This window comes from Tauraco erythrolophus, chromosome 3 (genome assembly GCF_009769465.1).
Source record: "Tauraco erythrolophus isolate bTauEry1 chromosome 3, bTauEry1.pri, whole genome shotgun sequence".
NCBI lineage: Eukaryota > Metazoa > Chordata > Aves > Musophagiformes > Musophagidae > Tauraco > Tauraco erythrolophus.
The window spans coordinates 63,305,196-63,330,225 of NC_141467.1; the positions used below are offsets into that span (position 1 = coordinate 63,305,196).

Genomic DNA, 25,030 nt, shown 5'->3' on the forward strand with positions numbered 1-25,030 from the left:
TAAAAGGCCCCTTTTGAGACGCTACTTCTCTTCCTTGACTTCAGAGTATTCTTGATGACACAGTTAAATGACTAAAGACAGGTGGGATGAAACGTGGGCACATGGGTACGCAATGTTCAGTGATGTCCACATATTGTCAGTTCATTGGTCTCCCTACTAGTCTAGGATGCTATGTTTATTTTTCACACAATAAAATATGAGAGAAAAAGGATATTTTTGGATTTATTTTTTTTTTTAGAAAAGAAAGGACAATATTATAATAATCAGAAAAAAATGGCAAGTTGTGCTACAACACAGGTGCACAACCTAAAGCTATGCTTGCTCATATTTTCAAAATGAATAGGTGTCAAGCTGGGAGTGTCTTTTTATCGTTTCATGAACATGATTTAATGCTTGACCGGTTCAAGAAAATAAATAAATAAAATGAGATTGTTACCATGCTTGCTTGCAAATCCAAACCAATAAGAGCTTTTGCTGAGGTGAAATAAATCTGCATTACTCAAGTACTGTAAAGCACAATATATTAAAGACCCAATCAATCCACCTCTCACAGCAGCCTGTAGCAGTATTTCAACTGATTTCAATGAGAGCTGCATCAGTCTCTAAGAAACCTTAATGCATGCTCTCTGCTAACCCTCCTCCCCACCCAAACAAAAACCACTGCACTCTGCTCTTGCCTTCTGGTTCAACATCATGTCTTTCCCCTCCCTCCTTCTGCTGTAATAAATATTCTCTCTCTATCCCTGTTACTGACAATAATGTAGGTGAACTCTGCACCACATACATCTGTCATTATTAATGACCACGGTGGAGAGAAACGATAGCTCACTCTTAGGAACCAAAAGGGCAAAATGCTTCAGAATTTTCCATTCACATTTTCTTTTTTGAGCATACTTGCTGGGTGACTTTTCAAAGTCATGAGCATGACTCGAACAAGAAAAATCTCTCACTGTTTAACCTTTGCATAGAAAATTATTTGTTTAAACAGAGGGCACTTGTTACTCGGGAAGTCTCATTTGCTTATAATAATGCTATGCTCAGTATTTTGCAGAATACAATAAACACAAGAAGACGTCTTAGTCCACATAGAAAATAATTTTGTTGCTAGCAACATTACATTTCTTCGAAACAAAAGGCTTAAACAGGGATTGTTTTCTTTACCATTCATTCCCCTACCAACATTGCTAACCTAGAAAGTACAAGACTGCATCTGAACTAATTGTGAAAAGCGCTGCCAGAATGACTGTGACCGCATGACTCGTACTGTACCCTGAACTCTCTCAGAAAGGCTTTCCTGATAATAGCACTTTACTGGGCCTGAATGTAAAGGCTAGTTCTTTACAGGCAGCTGATGAAATCTTGAATTTTTTTCTCTAGACAGCAAACAAAATTTGAGAAGCTACAGCAGTTTAACTGCATTGCTGCATAAGCCTTTGCCCCTAACATAATGACCTGCTCAGCACATCAGGTGCTTTCCATGTATCAGAACACATTGCATAAAGGTGCTGTACGGGATGGACAAAGCATACATCTCTAGCAAATTTAGTGTTTGGAAACACATCTCACACAGTGCAGGGACAGTTTGTAACACAAATTACCTTTGTTATCAGTTTTTTTGCTCAACAAATACAGGCCCAGAAGTCTCAAACTTCCTCTTTCCTCTAACATTTACACTGTGATTAGTTCTAGATATTTTCCTATCAGCTATTCTGACCTCAAGTAAGACTGAGTAATAACCATTTGTTAGTTATGCTAGATGTGCCTGAATGGACAAACATACTTAACAGTAAATGTACTGCTGGCAATGGCAAACATGTACCAAAACCCCATGTAAATGCTAGTCATTATGAGGTGACAAAGATGTTACCCTCTGCTTTCCTAGGTCCATATTACTTCACGGACACATTTATTTTTTTCTAACCAGCTCACAGGTTAAAACTTTATGATCGCGTTCCATGTGAGCTATATACTCTACCTATCCGTCACTTGTCTGTAGCATTTATGTTGGTAAAACTTGTCGTGAAGGTTATTTTGACTTACTGGAAATGGGCTTTTCCAGAACATAAATTTTAAGGCTTAAGTAGACTCGTGTTAAAACCACTAATATGTTCTGCTAAGTCTCTCTTGTCTTCACTCAGCCTCCTTACAATGTTTTAAGCAGTTTTATTGACATTTGAAATTCTGAAAATGTCAGCTCTTGGCAAATGCTGCAGTCTAAAAGTGTTATTAGTAGTTCTCTGAGGAAGTGTAAAAGAATTTTTGTAGGAACAATTTTGTCTTTCAACAAACCTTTAGAAAATGATGTGTTCAGCACAGGAAAGAAAATAACATGCAGATTCCTCAAATCGTATTCAAGAAACAAATTTTTAGCAAAATTCAAGTCTGCATTCAAGTCATGATACAATCACCACTTCCCAAAGAACTGCTAGGTTCTCAAAAGGAGGAGAAACACTGCGAGAAGAAACCTGCTCTCACAATACGCTGCCTCATTGCTCCCACCATGTCTCATCTGGTAGGTAAGTATTTGATGAGTCTGACCTCAGACCTTCTCTAATCAACAGGCCCTCCAGTCATTTTATGTTAGCTTGCAACCAAACAGGTCTCCTGAGTGTTTTACTTCTGTAATCCATCTCTAAGGACACTGATCCTTCTTCTAGTATGAATGAGTGCAGAAATGCCCTGGACTGCACCAGCTCGTAGCCTGCAAACACCATCACTGCTGCTGGAAGCCGAGTTGTGGTGAGGATTAATCTACATCACAGGTAGCTTATCCTATGATCAACGTATTAAAGTCATCACAGGGCTTGGGGTGAAGAGATGCATATGACACACCTCAAAGAACTAAGCTCCATGTGTGGATCCCCAGGTAGGAAGTTATAATGGCATGTTACAGTTCCAGTGCTCCACCAAGGGCAACCCACCTCAGACAAGGCTGATGAGCTCCATCTTTGAATGAACAACTGGTATCAGCCTCAAAGACTCTCCAGAGTCAGAGAGGTCCCTGAAACTCACACTGGTCACCCCATCTTACCTCATGGTAAGTTATTTACAGCTTAGAATGCCTCAACATATCTTGGAGCTCGGAGGTAAGATGCGAGAGGAGAAAGAAAGAAGTGTCTCTCACTTTATATAGACATACATTTGAATCTTAATGTGTTTAAAGGCTGAAAAAACCCACAAAGAACTATCACAGGAGTATAAAAATCATTCATTCCACAAAAATGTTCTGAAAGAAATTAGTGTGAATCACTTTATCCTTAAAACTGAGAAAACATTGTGGTATTAAATACTCAATATTATCAGCCAAGCAAATTGGCCCAGGTCAAATGAGCAAATATAAAAAATGAGATCACTAAATTTTCTCAGCTTGATAGCTTAGTAATAAATAATGTGCTTCTATTCAATCTGTACATTAAGTCTTTTATGTGGCCTTAAGGCACTGTCTATGGCTGTGCCCATTACAGGGTAGCCATAGAAACTGACACATTTATTTCTTGGATTAGTGTGCCATTGAAAATATTAATATAATGCAGTAAATGGGGATTTAATCTAATCTACTGATGGTAGGATGAAGTTACTAAAAGGTTGTATGCTTTTCCAGTGAAAGAAAGATTATATCTGTGGAGTACAGCTCCAGTAAAGCTGGAGTACAGCTGATGTTTTGGTTACAAGCACCATCTAAACAACCTATCACATTTCACATACACCACTGATTTAAGCAGGTTATATGAAACATATAGGTATGTCTACCAAGAAGGCACCTGTTTCATACCCTAAGTCTTCTTCCCCAAACTAGACTGGTAAAACTGGAAGTCTTAAAGGAAGAGAAAACGGAGATGCTCTGCATATTGTGCAAGCAGTGCAAGTGAAGCAGCATCTCACCCCACAAATATGCAGCGCTGTACCTCACAGACATGCTGTTAGCAGTAAAGCCTATACTCGCATAACAACCAACATTTTAATGGCATTCAGTTAATACTTTCATGTCAAAAAAAAGAGAGAAAAAAATCGTGTAAGGAAAAGATTAAAAAAAAAATCTTAATTCTTGAGAAGCAAGATCTGTGGTTTTCTTAATTTGTAGGTCCCTAGCAGGTGTCCATAAATATTAGGGCTTCCATTTCAGTAGATCATATTTGACTCAGGTTCCTTGTAATAATTCATAGTACTCAAGTTCTGACTACCCTTTACACTGCAGTATACTACATAAATTCAGAAGATATATTCTGACAGATGAAGCATTGTTGAAAAGCTAAGTACAGCACTTTGTCCTTGAAATGTTAACATGTAATGCCATAAAGTATTCAAATAATAATTTACTCAATCTTTCAGGGTAATTAATTAAAATGGTCTAGGTGTTAGAGAAAATCACCTTGAGCTTATAAAATTGGAATGCCTCCCCTTTTCTTCCCTGCATGCAAGCTGCTCCAATGGACTTACCACATGCTTTCCCAGTTATGGTTTTTGATTTCAGCAGATAATAAATAGCCAGGATCTAATTTTGCCATGTCAAAAACGATTATGTTTCACAAGAAAAGGTGGAGTGCTCACCTACCAGATGAAGGTGAAACATAAAACCACTTTTATTTATGTGATGTGTCCAAATTCAACTCAACCTGGCACTTACATACTGGGAGTATGTAGACTTTAACTGTCATACAAATTTATGCATCCCTGGAAAATGTCAAATATAAACATAAATTTAATCAAGGAATGGAAACCTTTATTATCAAAGAAATAAACACAGTTTTTGACAACTAATGTAAATTATCTTAATGCATTTTTCACTTATTTTGCAGAAGGTTAAAAAAAAAGAAGAAGAAACATTGAACAGAGACATTGCTGATGAAAATATTTCAGGCAAGTCCCGGTCCAATTATTAATGCTGATGTTCCAAAAGGAATTTGTGCTCTTTAACAACAGCACTGCATTCAAACGTGAGAGTTCCTTTTCCCATTCATTACAATGGGATAAAACAGAAGGCTTACAACAACAGATAAACAAGGACTCTGTATTATTCTGTAGTTTTCCTCAGTTGAGTAGTCTTTGGACAGCATTTTAATGGCTGAAAAAAAACCCTGCACATGATGAATAAGGATGCCATTCTCAATTAACATGGACAAAGGATCATAGCCATATTTGGCAAATGAGGTAGCTGTGGTGTAAGAAAAGCAGGAGTATTCACAGACATTGCCACATACATCACTGTCCGCAAATCAAAACAAGTTAATGACATTTTTGTACATCTGCCCAACTACATGACTACACATTAGTCTGGCAAGTACTTATTAGACCCAAATTAAATAGCACAATGATTATAGTTCATATTTACTAAATACAGTGTTATTAATTTATACAGCACTAAATATGGATGCTACCAGCATATAAATAAACGATGAGTACTGAACCAAACCAGCCCAAGTTACAAAATATATTATCTTCATTAAATATCTCTCAGCTCTACAAATGCTACTATCCATAGAGTTTCCATTAAACTACATACCATGAGGGAGGAAGCATCAAACTGTTATCCATTCTCCATAACAAATGCACTGACAACACACCAGCCTCTCAACCCCAACAGCTCCCCTCCCCGTCAGCCTCCACACCGTGCACTGGTAAACATAATGTCACCAACACAGACATATCAGCACCCATTGCATAGGTGGGTCTCAGATGAATAGATCCCAATTCCACAAACATCTCAGGTAAGACCAGCTACCAGAAAACTTACTCAATAAACCCATATGCCATCTGAAATATGCTGGATATCTTACACAGAAATTCAGTTTACTTTGGCCATGCGAATCGAACAAGATTTCCCATGCCACTAAAGTCCATCAAGAAGCCTGAAACTCATTAGTGAACAGTGGGGCAAAGAAACCACAGTTCAACCCACACCCAGTGAAGAATGGGATGGCTAACACAGGAGGAACCTCAGTCAAGAAAGACCAGTAGCACACACTAGCAATTCTTGCTGTTCAACATTAGAAAACTCTTTCCTACCTAGGGATGCCTTCAACATGGATTTTATGTACCAGTAGTTATGCACAAGCTTAGCACACCATGCATAAGCTTCACCATCTTTTTAATAAGATGCTATATTAATTTTAGATGCTTGGGAATAACAAACTAAGGCACACTGGCAAGCCAGATGATGAAAGAAAAGGATACTTTGAGGAATCATCTCTGTTACCTATCTCTACTTCTAAACTGGCCATGCCAGTTTTATGGAAGCTTCCTATCCCAAAGCTTTATCTGCAGTTAATCTTTAGAAAGCAACCAGTATAGACCTCTGTCACAATCACACCTAAGTTTCTAATTTAAATATTGATACCAAGGCAGTTTTCTGAAGATGTTCTGAAGATTAAGAAAACTGATATCCCATTTCTTTAACCCTCATTTCTGGTTTATCCATAGTTAACAACCTGGATCCTGAAAGATATCACTGCTAAAGTTGCATATTCTTTCTATCATTAATTATTTGTCTAAATTGTGCAAAGTAGAACTTGGATACACTTTATTTCTGTTTCATAAAAGATTTGTCTTTCATCTTATTTTTTTTAAGATCTCACTTTTCACTTTTATGAGATCAGTTTTCCAACAATTGAGCTTATCAGCCACATCTACACTGCTAGTAATTCAAAACCACGGCATATTTATTGATTCCAAAAAGCTATTACATGATATCGTTTACGTCTCTGTACTTGATTAGACTGAGTTATTGGGGGAACTAACAAAAGATTACTCAGAACTCAGCACAGAGCATATATAGATGTCATCTTACCTGACATCTAGGGTATTTGCTCTTGCACCTTTATTTATAAGTATTACACACACCGATCAAGTTTTGCACAAAACAAGTACAAGTATCTGATGTAGCTTTATCCTCATTTTGTTATTCCACCATTAAGGAAAACCAACCATAAGAGATCGGTTGTAGGTACAAAACATTTATCCACTCTTTTAAGAGAATATTAATGAACAAGGATGTAAAGTTGTATTGATGAGGAAGATGTATTATGACTGAACAACATCCAAGTTCAATTTAAACCTGAGCTATATACTACATATGAATATAGTATATATCAGATATTTATATATGAATATAAACTATGCACTTCTTTGGACAAAAAAAATGCCCGTAAGTTTAAAACATGAATATGTTAATTAGATTTAAATTCATCCATTATAGAAAATATTTTGACAAGTATCCTAAGAACAGTGTTTTTAAAACAGTTCAATGCATTAAATACATGCAAATTTTGACAGTCAGAAATGCATTCTGCACAGCTGAGATACTATCATTCTTCTCTACAATCACTGCAGCCTCTAGCTAGATACAGATTTTTCATGACAGACAGAAACATGTATCTCATATTCTGTGTATCTCATATTTTCGGATTCTCATATTCTCTACTTCGAAACGATTCCTGAAACGCTTTTAAAGACAGACTTAAAACTATTGCAAACTAGAACTGGTTGTTATATACTTCAGTTAGCCAGGGCTGCCAACGCCAAATCCTATTCAATCTCAAATTTTTAAGCAGAACTGTTTGTCACTGGAATCGCATTCACTGGTGAGTTTTAGGACATGTTTCACTTTAGAATTACCAGCACTAACAATGCACCTACAGGCTATTTCCCAAATATGCCCAAGGTAGATGTGTACATGGGGTGTGCCTACACAGACAGATTATCTCCCACATCAATTTGAAATATATTCACTGTTTTGCAAAATCCCCATGCAATTTTAGGGCACCGTTTCAGAACTGGCTAAAACCCATTTAAAATTTTTAACTAAAAGGTGAGGTCTGCCCCTTCTTTGCTTGGTAGCCATCCTACAGTCACATGGCAAACCAGCCCAGCTGACGGATCGAGAAGAAAACTTAGTCTGAAGGACTAGGAAGCAATAATGTCCATCTGCTTTCAAAGCAGAGTATCTTTACACAAAGGCATCCTGTGTGGGCAGGGAAGTGTCTGCACGGGACGCTACTGTACAACAGCCAGTGTGCCATAAATTCACATCACCCAGACCCACGGCACTCAACCACAGACACAGTGTGCTGTAGATCACAGCAACAAAACTGTAACATAGAACTGGGTGAAGAAACAGCTCAAAGGAACAGCGGACAATCTCCCTGTGTCAGGAAAACGCACTGATTCTCTAGATACATGTATCTACTTACGCAAGGATTTTGATTTTGAAGTGGAGATTTAAAGGAAACACAGAAATTTTTACAAATAGTAACAGTTGGTCCTCAAGGAACTATGAAGATGTCCCATGCAGGTGGCAGCCTCAATCACATCACAGCTTCCAATGAGTCACGTGTTTCTGAAAGCCTCAAGTGAGACAGCATGTGGATGGAAAGACACGTGATTGTTTTACAACAAAAACAAGTTTCCTGGCATGACTTTCCCTCAGCCCCTGAAGTTCCCTTTCAATTACCAGCACTCTTTATCCTACCTACTGGGAAAAAGACCTGCAGGGAATCTTGCAGTGAGTATTACAGAGAGGCAGGTTATCAGTGGGTTTGTGCATTTCCCTCTTACTCCAGATTCACGGCTTGCACGTGCTTCTGTCTTGCTAATGAAATACCTTTTGGATTGATTCACTACACAGGGAAAAGTAAAACTAACTCATTATTTTTTGAGGAAAGCGCAATTCCAATGAATCTCAGCTACAATTTTGCAACGGCAGGAGGGACAGATAAAATGCGATGTTGTAGCTGTGATATAGCTAATACTGGTTTAATACTTCAAAGTCTTTGTGTTTAATGGATCTTGGAATGCATACGTACTTAAAGGAAAAACAACATTCAATAGAAAATGAATTTAAGGTACTCTGTAAGGTTACTTTAGGGCCAGTACATATAAAACGCAACAGTCCTGAAAATTAACCCCAGGTGTATCATTTTCTTAATACAAAAAATGTGCAGGATATCTAGATCAATAAAGCTTATGTAAATCTTTACAGAAGAAAAAGAGGTACCTAAGATAGGGTTATGTAGCTGACTTCAGGCCAAATCACAGTCCTTGAAGAAAGCAAAACTCCTCTAGACATCAGTGGTATTCTTCCTAGGGTAAGAGCTGCAACGTCAAGCCTGTGATTGAAATATCAGTACCACGAGGCTCTAAAAGCCAAAGCAGTGATGAGGGCAGGAGAGCTGTTATTTCTGTAACATAGAAAGAAAGATTCTAGAAATGTTATTACATTTAAATGTATTCTGATATTGCATTCTGCTTTTCCATCTCAGCAGACACTGTTCCATCTGAACGAGATGGACATAACACGGAGTAGAGTATTTTATATTAAATGTAGTTACAAGGGAAGAACAACCCTGGAATGACTCACTCACAGGACCAATTCATAGGTTACCCTGAGTATGAAAGGCAATTTCAGAGTAGTGGTGGAAAAAAAGAAGTTTTATAACAGAGGTGGTACAAACTAACTTGGAGACGCAGGTATATGCAGGACAGAGTACGACTGCACACACTTCTTTGAGGGAGAAAAGAATGGTTCCTTTTTCAAAACCAGTGATTTCTGCAAAAAATAAAGTCCAATTCTGTTCAGTACTGTAATGAAATCATCACAAATGCTGAAAAATATTAAAAGTTCAAGACTAAAAATTCTAGACAGCGGCTTTATACTTGTGCTGCACTGAGTCTAAACACAAGATACTGAGAACGGGAGACTGCATTAAGGCAGGACTGGTGACGGACATCGGCAGTCCTACACAAGTGGTGCACGCAGAATGTAATAAGATATTCAAGAGTGTATTTCAGCCCATATACTAAAGCACCAAGTGAGTAAAGGTCTGCTCATGGCTTCATTCCTTTTTAGGATAATGGCACAAAACAGTAAGAAAATATAAGATTTGTTGAATCATTTCACAAACAGTTTGTCACAGTTCTGTATCCTGGATGACATTTCTTTGTCAGGAAAAACATAATGAAGTTCACCTTTTGAAATCTAATGCAACAGACTTCTATTAGCACTAGAACTGTGTAAAAATAGCATCTTCTACAAATGAATTGTATCATAAAAATTGATGCTCATGAAATGTTATTATAATCTAAAGTTTAAAACCACAAAGCAAGAAAATTCCGAGTTAAACTGAAACTTCATCCTTAGCCCACCCAAAAGTGTTTAGACACAGCAGGGCTTGCCAAAGAGTAATAATCCTATATACAAAATATGTTGCCATAACTAGAAATGTCAAACTAAGTATGGAATTCCAGCTCTAATTCTGACCTTTCTCTTCCCCACTTTTGTGGGTATAAGCAAGTTCTTTCATTACTCCAGCATTGGTGTGGTTAATAATCTTAAGACAATTTTTCTTAACTATTTCTGTGCAGCAGAATTCATTTGCCAGCTTCTCAGCTACACAGTCAACTGTACCATTTTGTAAAGGCAGAAAAGAGGAAAAACCAAAACCCAAATACTAATATTCTCTTCACAGAGTACTGTGGAGTGGCCCTAAAGGAAAAGAACTCACATATCTGAGCAGTTCACTCCTTGTACTCCAAAATTGTTGATTTCTTTTTTTTTAAGAGCTACAGGCATAGGTTATTGAACCACCAGATAAGGGCTGAAATAAGACCTGCTGTTGAGGAAGAACAAGGTTTTCATCCAAGTTAAGAGATAACAAATTGGCATGTGGAGAAGAGTGATTCCATCAGAGACGGGGAGAGGGAGAGAGGAAGGGCAGGGAAAGGGACGTGAGATGGCATAGCATCTCATACAGTGTTTCTCTAGACCTTCTCCACAATTAAGTTTCTGTTGAAGGACCTCTCTCTCTGTTGCTGGTGACTGCTCTTTCTTTCACCAGGATCTATTTTGGGAGAGACTACTTTTCCCCATTTCTCTTATGTGACCTCATCACAAAAGAACTTTCTGATATTTTTGGACTCTATCTTCTTAAGACACTTCCTGGCAAGAGATGGTAAATCAGCTGCTGAAGAGGTAACTTCCGTTGCAGGATGTTATGACCTCTATGGAGCAGGAGCAAGGAAAGTAGCAGATGAAGGCACCAATGGAATACCTAACACGACATTTCACGGACTGAAGACAGAAAGCACTTCTCAGAGAAGCCCCTGCAGCTCAGGGATTTTGTTCCGTGAGCCAGCAAATGTTGCCTGGAAGTCCACAGAAAGAACAACATATTGCACCATAAAGAGTTCTGTAAATGCACATTCATGGAACTTTTAACATTATCCAGTACTACTTCAGTTGATCAGATCTAATCCTAATAGCTCTGTTGTCATGTAAACCCGAATTTGGCTGTTTTCCTTAGAACAGGCACGTTGTCACACTAGGTCTTTGAACCAGAGATTTCTGAATCACCTAAAAAACCTGAGGGTAAGTTTTCATTTTCCTGGGGCACACCCCACACCCCACCACTTCTCCAGTGACTGTACAGGGACTTCAGGACCCTCCAGTGGTGTCCCTTCTCACCTAGCCAGCTAGTGAGCTTTTCCTTGGAGATAGCTTAGATGTCCATGTCAGTGGAAATGGTGTCCAGCTTTGGCCAAGACCAGTCAGAAAATCTATTTTCTACAGGATATCTTCTTGTTTTCTTCTGTTCTAGCACAAATTCCTAATCACTGGGCAACAGGTACTCATGACCAAGGTTGCAATTCATCTATCTTTTCAAAGCTCACCATCTGTATGGGGAGAACACTTGAAATGGAAAGAAAGGAGTCTCATGGCAGAAAGGAGACTTATGTTCAGTGATGGTAAAATGCAAACACACAGTCAAACCAGCGCTGAAAGATCACAGCCTCAGCTCTTTTCCTTAGATAAGTTCCTTAAACACTCGGTGCCCCCTTCCCCTGCTCTCTTCTCCCACGCTTGACTGAATAACACTCAGCTACCAGGGTGGATGGAAAGCTCATGTTCCCCATGTTATATCCTTACCCAGGATAACAAGATCTGATGATTATGATACTTCTCTGTTTTTAACTCCTAATAAATAAGGAAATATGCATTCTAATATTGTTATTTTCAGCTGTGTATGGGTCCACTGCAAGTAGTAAGAATTAGAGAAGATTCTGATGGGTGAAAGGTAGAAAATTAACTTCCAGGTGTGGTACATCACTATGTCCCATTGCTTCAGAATATGCTTACAGTTCTAACATAAGCAAAGAGCTTCCAACATTGCTAGAAACCCAAGCAACCATGTAGGAAGCTGCAGGTTAAGGGCTGTCTCTTGTAATTAACTTGTTCCTAGGAAGTCTGCAGTCTTCTCTTCTAACCAAAAACTTCTAAACTCAGAACTTTAACTATTTTTTTCTGCAGTAAATACTAACATTTCCATTTTTAATGTCTAAAAAAAGTTAATAAAACCAAAGTCGAATTAGAGAATGCTGCTTTAGTATTTCCACTGTAATTTTCTGTTTGAGAAAGTCCTCTGGAATCAGAGTGCTCTTAAAAGGGCAATGGTTTCAGCTGAATAATATATTTTTCCATTTCAAAAATATTTTTCTCTGAGCTTTCATTATTATATACATGGACTGTCTTGTAGCTCCAAAGAAAAATATTATAGGACAAACCCTAAGGATTTGCATACTAAATCCTCCAGTTTTACTAGAACTAAAATAATTTATACAAATTTAAAGAGCTTAATAAAAACATACATTTAACAGATGCCAGTTTTATAAGCATAGTATCTATATATGATAATAAAGATACACACAATAGGGTTTCTCTTATTTCACAATTGCAGGTTTAACTATAGTATATATTACTGTAATTTTGGTCACAATACCTGTGATTGGAGTTCAAGTGGTATTTTTAACCTTCAGGAAACTCAACCAGCTCCATTACTTACAGTATGTCTTTCAAACTCAGTAGAAGATACTGAGATAGGAAAGTGCCTTTTGTTCAGAGGTAAACTGTTGAAATTACTAAAGCCTTAACTTATGCTTGAGCTCCTCAGCCCAAAATGTAGGCTTCGTGACAAAATAATAACACAAATATTCTCATGTTGGATCTCTGTGATAGTTTGATGTGTGGGGGGGTGTTCTGGTGGCAGGGGAGGGGATTTGCTCCCTGTGCCACCAGATCTGAGTCCCATCCCCCCCGGGGGAGGTTGAGCCAAGGCGGCGCCTCTGCGAATTGCCCTATTTAAGTTGGGACAAAGGGGCGGGAAAGGCCTTTTTTGCTCAGGAGCGAGGAGAGAGCAGGAGGGCGCTGCCCTCGCTCCCGGCTCCCGGCCGAGCGGCCGCTCGGGCCCGGGCCGGCGCCATGTGCTCAAGATGGCGCCGGGGGAGCCGCATGGGGGACTCGGTAAGCGCCCCACTCCCGGGGTGCCCGCCGGGCCGAGCTTCCCCAGAGAGGATTAATATCTAAGAGAAAACAACCACAACGACCGGGTCAGCAAAGATGGAGCAGGAGGAGGTGTGCTGGAGCTGAGGCTTCCCTTGCAAATCGGTGTGAGATGGCAGGCGGCCCCCCTGCAGCCAGGGTGTACTCGGCGGAGCAGCGACCCACTCGTGGCCTGTGGAGAAACCCACGTCGGGAAGGAGATGCCTGAGCCCAGGAGAGGTCGTGGAGCAGGGGATGCGCGACCAGGTACTGTTGATAATGGGGCATGGAATGCACGACGAGGTCGTGGAGGCATCTGGAGACCGTGGGACGACCCACACCGACGCGAGTGGCAGCAGCTCCCTAAGAGGCCGAGACTGGTAAAGCCCGAACTGGTGCGATCCATGGGGAGGATTGCAATCCTGCGGGCAGGACTTACTTTGGAAAAGTTTGGGGACTTTTTTCTTTGTGAGTAGGGGATCCACCGAAGCAAGGGAAAAATGGTGTAAAGACTCCTCCTCCTTTAAGAAAGGAGCGGCAGTGAACAACATGGATGAACTGACCTGTACTCCCCCATTCCCTGTCTCCCTGCGCCGCTAGGGGGAAGACAGAGCCAGGAACGAAAGGAAAATAGGGGGTGGGGAGGTGTTGTTTTAAGATCGGGCCTTGTTTTCTCTTTCTCCTCTCAAGTAACCGGTTTCGTTCCCTTTTGTCTTTTGTTTAGTAACTGTTAATAAATTGTTTTGTTTTATTAAGAAAGCCTGAGTCATGTTTTGCCCGAGACCATGTTTGGTGGGTGCTCCCTCTCGGTTCTTGTCTCGACCCTCAGTCCAAAAAAAAAACCACGACAATCTCAAATCTTCAGAACGTAAGCCTGCTTCATGACAACCTGTGTCAAAGCATCCACAGAGGGAAAGGATTAGTAAGAGAGAGCCCAAGATTTCCCTTGGTCCTCCCCTCACTCACCAAGACAAAACTCTCCCTGCTGCTAACAAGAGTTAACTCCGCAGCAGAAAAATCTGTGTAACAATATTGAAGAGAACCAAACATTCCTGACAGACAATAGCAATGAATGTCATGGATACGATCAAATGAATCAATAACACAGAAAAAAAAAAAAGATATATTTGAAAGATTACTATTTGGGTTACAAAGTCAAGAGGCCAAAATGCGAAAAATATCAGATTTAAGGCTGCCTATAAGCCTAACTCAGGTGTCATTTGTAACTGCATTAATGATAAAGTTGCAATGGCATGATCACTTACTCCTCATCCACTGTTTCACTCCATCAACTCCTGCCAATGAAAACATACTAAAGAGCAAAATCAAGACATCCTTAAATCTGGCGTTCCCAGCCTTAAAGTGTTGAACTTCATAACTTAACAAAGCACTGAACAAATTAAGTCCTCATGACAGCAATGTTGTAATCTTCTCAACATCGTTACAAGAGCTACTATGGTGATTTACAAAAATGGCTCTGGTGTTGATCCAAAATTATAGCTTCAGAATCTGCTCTCATTTTTATCAAAACCTTAGTTACAAGCTTTACCATGTTGCACAATCTAAATATTTTCTTTCCTCAACAATGAAAAAAACATTTAAAAATTCTTCATTTTGTATAAGTTTCAACTTTCAAAGTCTACCATTTTTCCTGGCTTTGGGAGCCTTCTGGACCTGGCAGCTATGATGGAAAGCTCTCAAAATCAGGAATAATTTTAGAAATTCTCTCTCAAAAAAAAAGCTTTATCAGAAGTGAAAGTACCAAAGGTCTGAAACTTCAACAAATGTGAGCCCAGGCAAATCTAAACACAAGCACCTTCAGGTGTCCTGAAAGCTATGACTCCTCATTGATGTATTTGCTCATAGGACTTGGATGCGCGCTGTAAAGAGGGAATCGTACATTCAGATTACTATTATCTTTGCCATTTCCCATTTCCCTCTGTTTTCTACTCATAAATCCTGCAAATCCCTGGAAGCCTCAGTTCCTAATAGATCCAACCATCCACTAATGTCATATGTTAAGTCAAAAGGGGTTTGCTTCATCAGAAATAACGATAAGTCTCGGTTTTCCTCTTAAGATATTCATAGTTTTTAAGCACTCCTAAAGGTTTACTGATGTTCAAGACACAATTGGGCGTCATACTCATTAGTCCAACACAGGAGTTAACAGGGTCCATACAGGTGTCAATGTTACATTGCACAGTCAGACAAGGTGATGTGCCTTGATATTGTAGTCTTAAGATTCAACAAGTGGTTGAATCCTCCGTTCCCAGAATTCACACAAATGTAACCTCAAAGTGTGAGCTGGCCCTACACAAAGGATAAAAGGGCAAAATGCAGACCATTTGCTTTTCATCTAAGAGCACTGACAAACCAGGAAAGAAACTTTTTGAGTAAGTAACAATTCCTTCCCAGGGGTCCGCCCAGGAAAATGCAACTGTCACCCTCTTTTAGATTTCAATGTCCCTGTACAGGCACAAAGCACTAACTCAGCTAAAAGTTCCCCACAACTCTGCTGTAGCTGTGCTTTCAGTTGCCGATGCTTTATGAGCTTTAAAAAAAAAATACAGTCAATGTTGTGGTTTCTGATGTAAAATGAAACCTGGAATCTAATTTGAGACATCAAAATCTAATTACTATTTATAATAACGAATCTTTGGCTCTGACATTTTCACCTGCAATGTTCTCGGCTATGGAAAATGTCTATTTCTCAGTGTCGTTTTGCGGTGATGTATCATTTACTGTTCTTAAGAAAAAAAATATTTAAGTTGCATTACAGTTGATATCAAAAACTTGGTTTTATTATTAGGCTCAAAACTGAGGTCTCTGCCAGCCCTTACCTAGGCAAACCTCCCCCTAACATAACAGTGTTGCCCAAGGAGTATGGATCAAATCCAGTACCAATGAGCAAGCGCACTATCTCCCACACATATGAAGAAACCCCCACCATTTCCCCATGTCTTCTACAAAGGTGCAAGACGCAAGAGCAGCCTGCCTCAGTAAATTTTTCCACTCGCTTTACTTTTTTTTTGACTGATTTTGTTCCAAGTGCTCTTGGGAAAAAAAAAAAAAGTAAAAAGATAAACACACTTCTGCTAGCAAATGCCAGAAGAAAAATATATTCTAGCAGCCTTTCACCAACTTAGACTTGAAATGAATTTACATCATCAAAACATCAAAAATTCTGAAAACTTATTGCATACATTTTTCTTCTGCAACTCACAGGAATCTTCTGCTTTACAGTCCATTCTTCACTTGCATGCCCTTTTTCTCTCTCTTTGGAAAATATATCAATTGCTTATTAAAAAACAGAAGTGTTTTGGCATGGCTGACCTGTAGAGATATGGAGCTAAGCAGAGTCAGTGAATCCACTCACTCTGATATGCACAGATGATATGCAATTAAAATCTCCATTCACATTCCTACGGGGTTGTCAATCAAGAGAAAAGCCTTTTTGACAACATCCAGTGAAGCGTACCAACTAACTGCTGAACAGGAACTTAAACAGTAACAGCTTTTGTACTAGCAAGAACGGATTTTACCAAGATTGGGCTCCGTTTCTAAAGAAATCATTATGTTAAAATTTGGGGGGCTTTTCATCAAAAATTAAAATGTGTCACAAAGCTATTGTGTGTGAAGCTATCATATTATGTAATACATGAGGGTTATCAGATATATGTGAAAAAAAAAAAAACCTCTAACCTTTCTTGGCTGTAGGAAACAATTTAACCTTTCATATTTAGAACAATGAGCAATGATGACAAGCCAGGTTTTAGCAGGAACATTATTCTAATTGCATGTTGTCTATTTGGTAGGCACCGAGTATTTTTTTTAACATTATAAACTGCCCAGCCACAAAATTGACAGTGTAAAAGGCCTGTTACTGCCAAAAATGATACCGTGAACAATTTACTGCTGACACACTGGAAAACAATGCGGCTCAATTAAAAGTATTTGCAACTCTTTGAAAATATCCTAACTTTAAATCTATGACAACAGAGGAAAAGTCTTTGATAAACACTGAAGATCCTAACATTTACTTTTTAATACTCAGTTAGATAACATACAACTCATAAGAGCATTAGGGTACTTTAAAATCAAATCTGTAAAAGGTAAAACCAGTAAAAATAAATAGGTCGTTATTAATCTGCTGTTTGTGTTTTGAGCACTAACCTTGAACTACAGTTTTCAAACATGCTAATATTATTAGATATTGAAATATTTGCCCTCTTGCTTATCACGCTCTGTAACTGAAGAGAGAGCAGATGCGTCCTGACTATTAACAGTCATGACAAATTGCCTTACTAATGAATGTTACACACTGAAAGTGCCATAACTGATTAAACTACAATTTCCCACTACCAGAGAGAGAGAGACTTGGGAACTCCAGCAGTGGACAACTCTGATGTTCTGCCAACAGGCCTTCAGGGCACAGTGTGGTATTTAGAAAAACACACTGTAAATTCCATATGAATATATTCTAAAAGACTATGTGTATACAACAGGTTTTAAAGAACATTAGATGAAACAGCTTAGGTTCGTAGCCGATGAGCCATGTAAAATGGATGTGTTTTAACAATTTTAGTATCATTACAAGGCTGTGTTGGAGAATATTTCTGTTGGGTTCCTCTACCCCTCTCCCCACCTCCCCAAACATTGCTTGTGCTTTGCTTTCACATAAAATCTTTCTTTTGTCAGTCTCTTTGTCGGTGCAAAATTGGCTGCGGTTCAAATTCAAAGTACTCCTATTCATTTACTGACCATTAAACCAATGTCATTCTAGTTCACATCAGTCAGAGAGCTAAGCTCTAAAAAACATAAAAGGCTTGCTTCACCACTGACGAATAATGTGTACATTTTTACAGAGCTTAAACCTTAATGCTTTGCCTGAAACTAACAATACAGTATATCTTATCATTCCTTTTTCACAAGCAGGCAGCTGCTGAAACGCTTGCCACTTCAAAATATCAATTGCTTGCCAGAGTTGTCCTGAACACACCCTGTCAAACTCATGTATATTGTGCAATGAAAATGGTGCAGGACTGAAAGCTAGAAATTGTGTCAAATTCTGCTGTAAGGGTATGATGTGCAAAGAACAACGTATGACAACCGTAGAGACGACAAACAATAGCAATGGAGCCAGACACTACATATATCACAACTGTGCCTGTACATATTTTATCATATGCATTATATATTTAAAGCATGACAAACGTGTCATTGAAGCTATGTGCTACACCAAATAGAAACCCTTCAGCTAGTTAAGCTTTTTCATTTCTCTTTATGGAAGTGTAGTGGTATTTTTCTGCCCTCTGAACATTTGTTTGTAAATCACACAGCACAAAAAAACCATCAGGTTTTCAAAATGAGTAACAGAAAACAAAAGGCAATACTACAAGATAAGAAAACAAGATTTTGTTCAATTAACACTTTTGTTTTTCTCTAAGGACACATAGCCAGGCTACCTTAAAGAATATCTGAGGCTATGCAAGACAAATACAATATCACTGTGCCCATAAATTACAGTACACCTAATTTTAATGCAGATAAGTGCTGGTCTATTGATTTGCATGTTTCCCTGGCAAAATGGAAATCCCATGTGAGTATGTTCTTTGTCTGTAGAAAATGCATTTTAAAATACCTTTATGAATACAGTAATCTATGCTAAAAAGGAAAACATAAGTCACTAGTACAAATTTATGTATGGAATCTAGAGGAAGTACTGCTCAGATATACACACATGTATACATGCATCTCTCCGTGTGTGCACGTGTGCACGTGTGAATGTGTGTCACAATCATATAGTTTTTTAGCACATAGTTACAATTTCTATAAAGTGTCTTAACTAATGAAAATTCAGCCTCTAAATAGAACCTTAAATTAGCTGAGGAAAAAAAAAAAGAAAATTGCCAAACTAAGTAACAAAGTAAGTTAATCATAAAATGACCAAGGAATGCTAATCTTAAATTAAAGAAACAACACATAGCTGAAAAGAAAAATAAACATTTAGGAGGAAAGATGAGTGCAACAGCCCACAACAGCATGTAGGTTGCAAAACCTGAACACACGGGATTGCATGAGGGTCATTAACTGATATAATCCTAACCAAAATGAATAGATACGCCATTAAGGTGTTAATAAATATTTTGGAAAGAGAATAGGTGTTTTAGGTGTTTGGGGTTGCTGACCTTTGCTGTGTTTATTAGTGGGACAATGATGCATTATTAACACACAGCAGCTGTACCTGAACTGCTGCCATGAACATAATAGCCTTTTATAGCCATCAGGGGAGTGAGATAGGAGGCCTTTATTAACCACTAGACATGATTAGCACATTATGTGAACTTTAGTAGGCAAATTATCTCTTATTGAAATATAATGTTGGTTATAACTAATTGTAAACATGATTTTAGAAACTTCTCAATGCAAAAATAAGAGTTTTACTACCTTTTAGTGAATTACTGGATAGGCCACTAAAAAAATAATTCTCCTTTTCCTTTGTTCGACCTGCAAAAGCAACCGTGCCTCACAAAAACTTACTGCACTATGATAAGACCACTGAAGGAAATCTTCCACATCATGAATATTATTCTTAAGAAAGGTAACAAAATATAAACAGACATTTCCAACACAATAAGAAGACTGGTAATGAAGAAAAGAACTTGCCTTATATTTTCCTATAAAGATAACAAGTGGTTCTTAAAAAAAGTCAGTTTGCCAAAACATTCTCAAGAGTTGAGTTGAAAAAATAACACCATGATTTACTTCAAAAAAGCTTAATTTTGGGCAAGATTATGCCATTAGCCTTTGCAACTGAACACAGCACTGAGAGTCCATTATGATCAGTCTTTTATGCCCTAGTAGAAATCCATTAACAAAATAAATCATTAGCTTTGATATTAAGCCTCTACTATCTGCAGGTTTCTATGGCTAATGCTCACAACTATGTCTGCCAAATGATAAATTATACTTTTTTTGAAAAGTTATCGTCCCTTTTCACCACTATTTTTCCTTTTACTATTTATTATTATTTCAGGTTGACGCAAACACAACAGTTGTATAAGAAACAAATGTTTTCTCATACTTATGAACACAAACCTACACACTTTTGGCAACTGCGACCAGAATATGACTTTGCAGCCAGCTACTTGTAATACAGGATAGAAACGACACATTCTCAGAGTAAGTTCACTTTCTTCAAAGCCAGCAATATCTAACGAAGCAGTATATAACGAAGCAGAAACATACACATGCATATATGCATAGAGCAGCACTGATACAACAGGAATTCATACGTATACATAACCTTCTCACTTTTCTGGCAGGATCTGTCTGGATAAATCTTTTGCTTCACCCTGCAGACGTCATACTTCTTTTACTGATTCATTTCCCTAAGTACAGGTTATCAACGTCTGATTTCAGAGTTCTGATTTCTTCTTGCATATAGAATAAGTAACTGGAGTTCACTGCAGATTTCCTTAATACAACAAAAATACACACCAGCTACAGTAACTTCCATTTAACCTTTAAGACCATATAATCATCAACAACAATAGCAGGAGACAAAAGTACTACCACAGCAGCTCAATTTCCATGCTTAGCCAGCAGTACCTTTGAAATAAGCCACTCGTGCCACTTTTGATTGGTAGAAAGCAGTTTAACAGTCAAGAACGTGAATTCGAAAACATTCTGACATTTCCGCTAACCTGGATTTGTCAGATGCTCATGTAATTCAAGTATGTTTTGTAACTTAGAAAGCAGCATGTTTCTTGGGAGGAAACCACACCATGAGGGGCTACAGCAAATCGAATAGCAGCCCGGTGAGAAGTACTAAATGAACAGTTCAGAAACAGTGTTAGCATATGTGCAATTGAAAGATAAGATATAAATATTAGCAGAGCCATATGAAATTTGAATGCTAAAAATAAGCTACTTATTGCAAACATAAGAAGCAAAAGAAAACCACAGACATTACAAATGCCAGTTGCACCAAGATCTCTGCTGAAAAATGATTTTTAACTTTGAAGATCTAAGTCGAGCTAAACATTTTATTCGATGCCCTGGCTTACTAACCTAAAACTGATCACAACCGATGAACATAAAATGCAGCTATTCCTGTGGAAGGGGAGACGAGATTTTCTTCTGTGCGCTTGCTGCTGTGGAAGGGCAATGCTTGTTGCTGCTGCTAACTACATAATCTGTGCCTAACTGTAGAATAATGCACAATGTTGCCATTTTCCAACTGAACGCTGTAGGGAAAAACATTATGACCAAGAAAATCTCATTCAGGTTGATGTGAATTCCATGTCTGAAAGTGTTTTGGAGGCGCTGCTATAATTAACAGTCATCTGGCGCTTCCGCTATAAACCATGTTTTGGAGCAGTTTATAACTCGGCATTTTTAATGAGAAATCACTCCTTGGGCAGAAAATCAGTACCTAGTTGCGTAACTAAAGCAGTAACAACAAAACATTTAAAGTTGGTTAGGCTATATTTAAAATGAGTCTTTGCGTGTACGCAGCCCATGCTAGACATCCACAGATCATGTATCCACTTCAAAAAGATAAACAAAGCTGCCACTAATTGCCACCGCTGTCAGTTCCAGGAGCCAAGGTCTGCATTGATCCAGGGACTGCCCTCTCACCACAAGAAGTGGGGCTTTCAGGTCACTCTTGAGCCTTGCTGAGAGAGCAGTCAAAGGAAGCTTTTTGCTTCCACCATCTAAGCTTTGTTGCATCTGCCATGAATACAGGATTTAAATATGCAAGAATTTTTATCTAAATCCTACCATGATGAGGACATTTCTCTGCTTAATACAAAGTCGTGTTTTAAACATAGCTCATTTTCCAATCCTTCTGTACAGTGTTAGCAAGATGAGATAGTCCTCCTAAGATGGGAATCTGAGGACAGGAGGCTGCTCAGGTCTTCCTGGTGAAGTGTGATCGCCCCCAACACGCACCGAATTCAATGAGAATTGCAACTGCCCAGTCCTCCACAGTATCAACTCCTTAAGTCCTTAAAAGCAGCTCCAGCTGCTCTTTGGTTTAATATAAACACCAAAGTACTGCATGCACTGTAGCGTTTAGCAAGTTGAGCGTTCTTAATAGCATACAGTATTCACTTTTTTCGGAAGACCTCATGATAGGCTGGTTGAGGGTAATGCCCTAGAGATGAAACGCATTCTGGTGAGAGAATAAAACATAATTTCTCTCAAGGTACTGATGTTTGGCAGAAACAAAAAAAAAAGAATGACTGCAAATGCTTTGGTTTAGAGACATCTTTGAGAAAGATTTCTCAAAAGCACACACATGAATTATTTTCTGTTTTCCACTAAAATTGGGGCCACTTACTTTCTGAAACGCTGGAATTTAAGGAGGCACACTTGAGCCTTGCCTGCAACTCTGAGACTACATTCTAAGGTCTAGTAACCCAGGAAAGAAAAGCCCATTTCCCTTCTTCCTATGTGGTGTTTTTGAAAACTAACTAAACCACTTAACACTTAAAAATCAACAGTCAGCACTAACGCAACTGTTTAATCTTTCCTTTAAGAGGTAGCAACAAATTTCAAGTATGATTCTAATGCAGTAGGGGACAAGGTAGTTCTCTAAGGAAAAAGAAAAAGCCTAGAATAAACAAATGGTGATCTATTAGATGAGCATAAGCTAAAATGCTGTCAAAACACTAACACAGCATTTCAGCTTTAGAGCTGTCCTTCAGAGTGCTGGCTTGCCACAATTCTGAGTTTCAGATAGAGACTGGATAGAAGCAAGCCACTGGAAATAATGTACGCTTTGTAAACAGCCATGGAACATTTTACTTAGAGTAGTCTCTATGGTGGGGTTAAGTTTACACAATAAATTATTCTAAACGGTGTGTATAAATATATGCACTTTTGCTCCGTGGAATTCTGATTACAAGCGGGATTGTTACCTGCTTACAAAGCACTGTATTATATCTCTTTATCCACTTCCACCCAATGTCACTCCGTTTTTGGTTTGGTTTTTTTTTTTCATTTTAAACGGTTTTGCTTCCCTTTCCCTCTTTTTACCTCTTTACTCTTCTTTTTAGAAACAACTACAGTCTATCATTCTACCTCTGCCGTCTGGCTGTATTTTTCCACTGCACTGACAACTACCAGTGAATACAAGAAAGATGAGTTGTAGGCTTCTGTATTTTTGAACCAGGTAGCAAATCACAGAAGAATCTAGTGCACAATTCTGCAAGGCTAACCATTGGGAGCAGTAAAGACCATTATTTTCTCCCCACTGTTGGCAGGGGTCAGTATCCCTGTCATTAGCTGTGTCAAACTATAATTATACAACTGCACTTTATGTGAGCAGATATCTGAAAACACTGGAAAGTCACAAGTATGAAAATATACCAATCCTTCTTACAGCACTGATCGAAGTGGTCTTTGGAGGTGATACTTCAATATAGAAAGCCACAAGGCCATTATTTATTGCTCTCTACATAAACATTTAAACTTATCATCTGGCTTCTTCAAGCAGCTTGAAAACCCTGACCATATTCTTCTATCAAATTAAGACATTTGGATTATCAAAGTTATTTCTTTTGTAGCATTCACCTCAGCTAAGGAACATGATGTTTCTCAAAATAAACTTCAACTGAACAGACTGCTCGTATTAGCCTGTAAATGTCTGAAATGCAATTACGCTTCAAGTTCCAAGAGGCAAACAGTACAACTCCAACTCTAAATCTGTCTGTCCAGCATAAGAGCTCCACTATGTTATTTCAAAGGCTGACCTATATACCGCAGCATACCGTCCATTCTGTCTGTTTATATAAGAGATACCTCACACAGTTGTCATAACCAACATTGTTTGCATTGTTCTTTCACTTTTTTCTCTCCATGGGTAATGCGAGAGAAACAAGGAAAAGCCTGCACAACAATATATGCAGAGTATAATGAGCTTTCACAGCAGATAGAGAAATATTAGGCTAAGATGCTTAGAACGCTATTTTAGGTTTATAAAATAAAGATCTAAGCAGTCTTCTGAAACAAAGCCTGCCAACTGAAAACTGTAAGATAAGAGGCGACTGTTTGAATCTACATTATTGCATTTTCCTTTGGCTACAGAAAAATGCACTGTCAATATCTGCCGTGCACATGCCTGGAAACTCACAAATACTCTACAAACAATCATCTGGTCAGGAAAAAAAAAAAAACAGTGCTAACAGAACAATTAGAAAACTTAAAAGCGTTAAGTATTTGTAGAATACATTCTAATACCAGCAGTGCAAGCAGACTTAAAATGTAAGGAATCAAAGTCTTCCACATTTGTCAAAACATTCCCCCCTTGAAAACCCAGGTATGAAAACAAGGGCCACATCCACTAGTAAGCGCCCAAAGCAAGTTTAAACTAAGTTTACAAGAAGCAAGATCCAGTTCTGACTGAGTTTTGCAGGTAAAGACCTAATCAAGACCGCCATTCCAACCCAGAACACAGATCCATCACACTCCAGCCATCATCTCCTTTCCTGGGAGAGATCAAGAGCAAACACTTCAACCAAACTTACTGAACACAAAATTCTGCAGGCCTCCTGGCCTTCAAACTCCCTAAATACACACACAGCACAAAAATGAGTGACAGAGCAACACTGTAACATGACGACACGTTTAGAACAAGTCAGATAAGTTTTCGCAGCAATGTTAATCATGCTGAGCGGAGGGAGAGAGTGAAGGGGGTGAAAAATGAAATGTTCA

General features: G+C 38.5%; 1 protein-coding gene across 2 annotated transcripts in view; it reads right to left on the bottom strand.

The window, feature by feature from the left end:
- The window catches only part of TOX (thymocyte selection associated high mobility group box), a 228,600-nt gene that overhangs the window by 200,886 nt on the left and 2,684 nt on the right, over window positions 1–25,030 (bottom strand). The window lies entirely within an intron of this gene.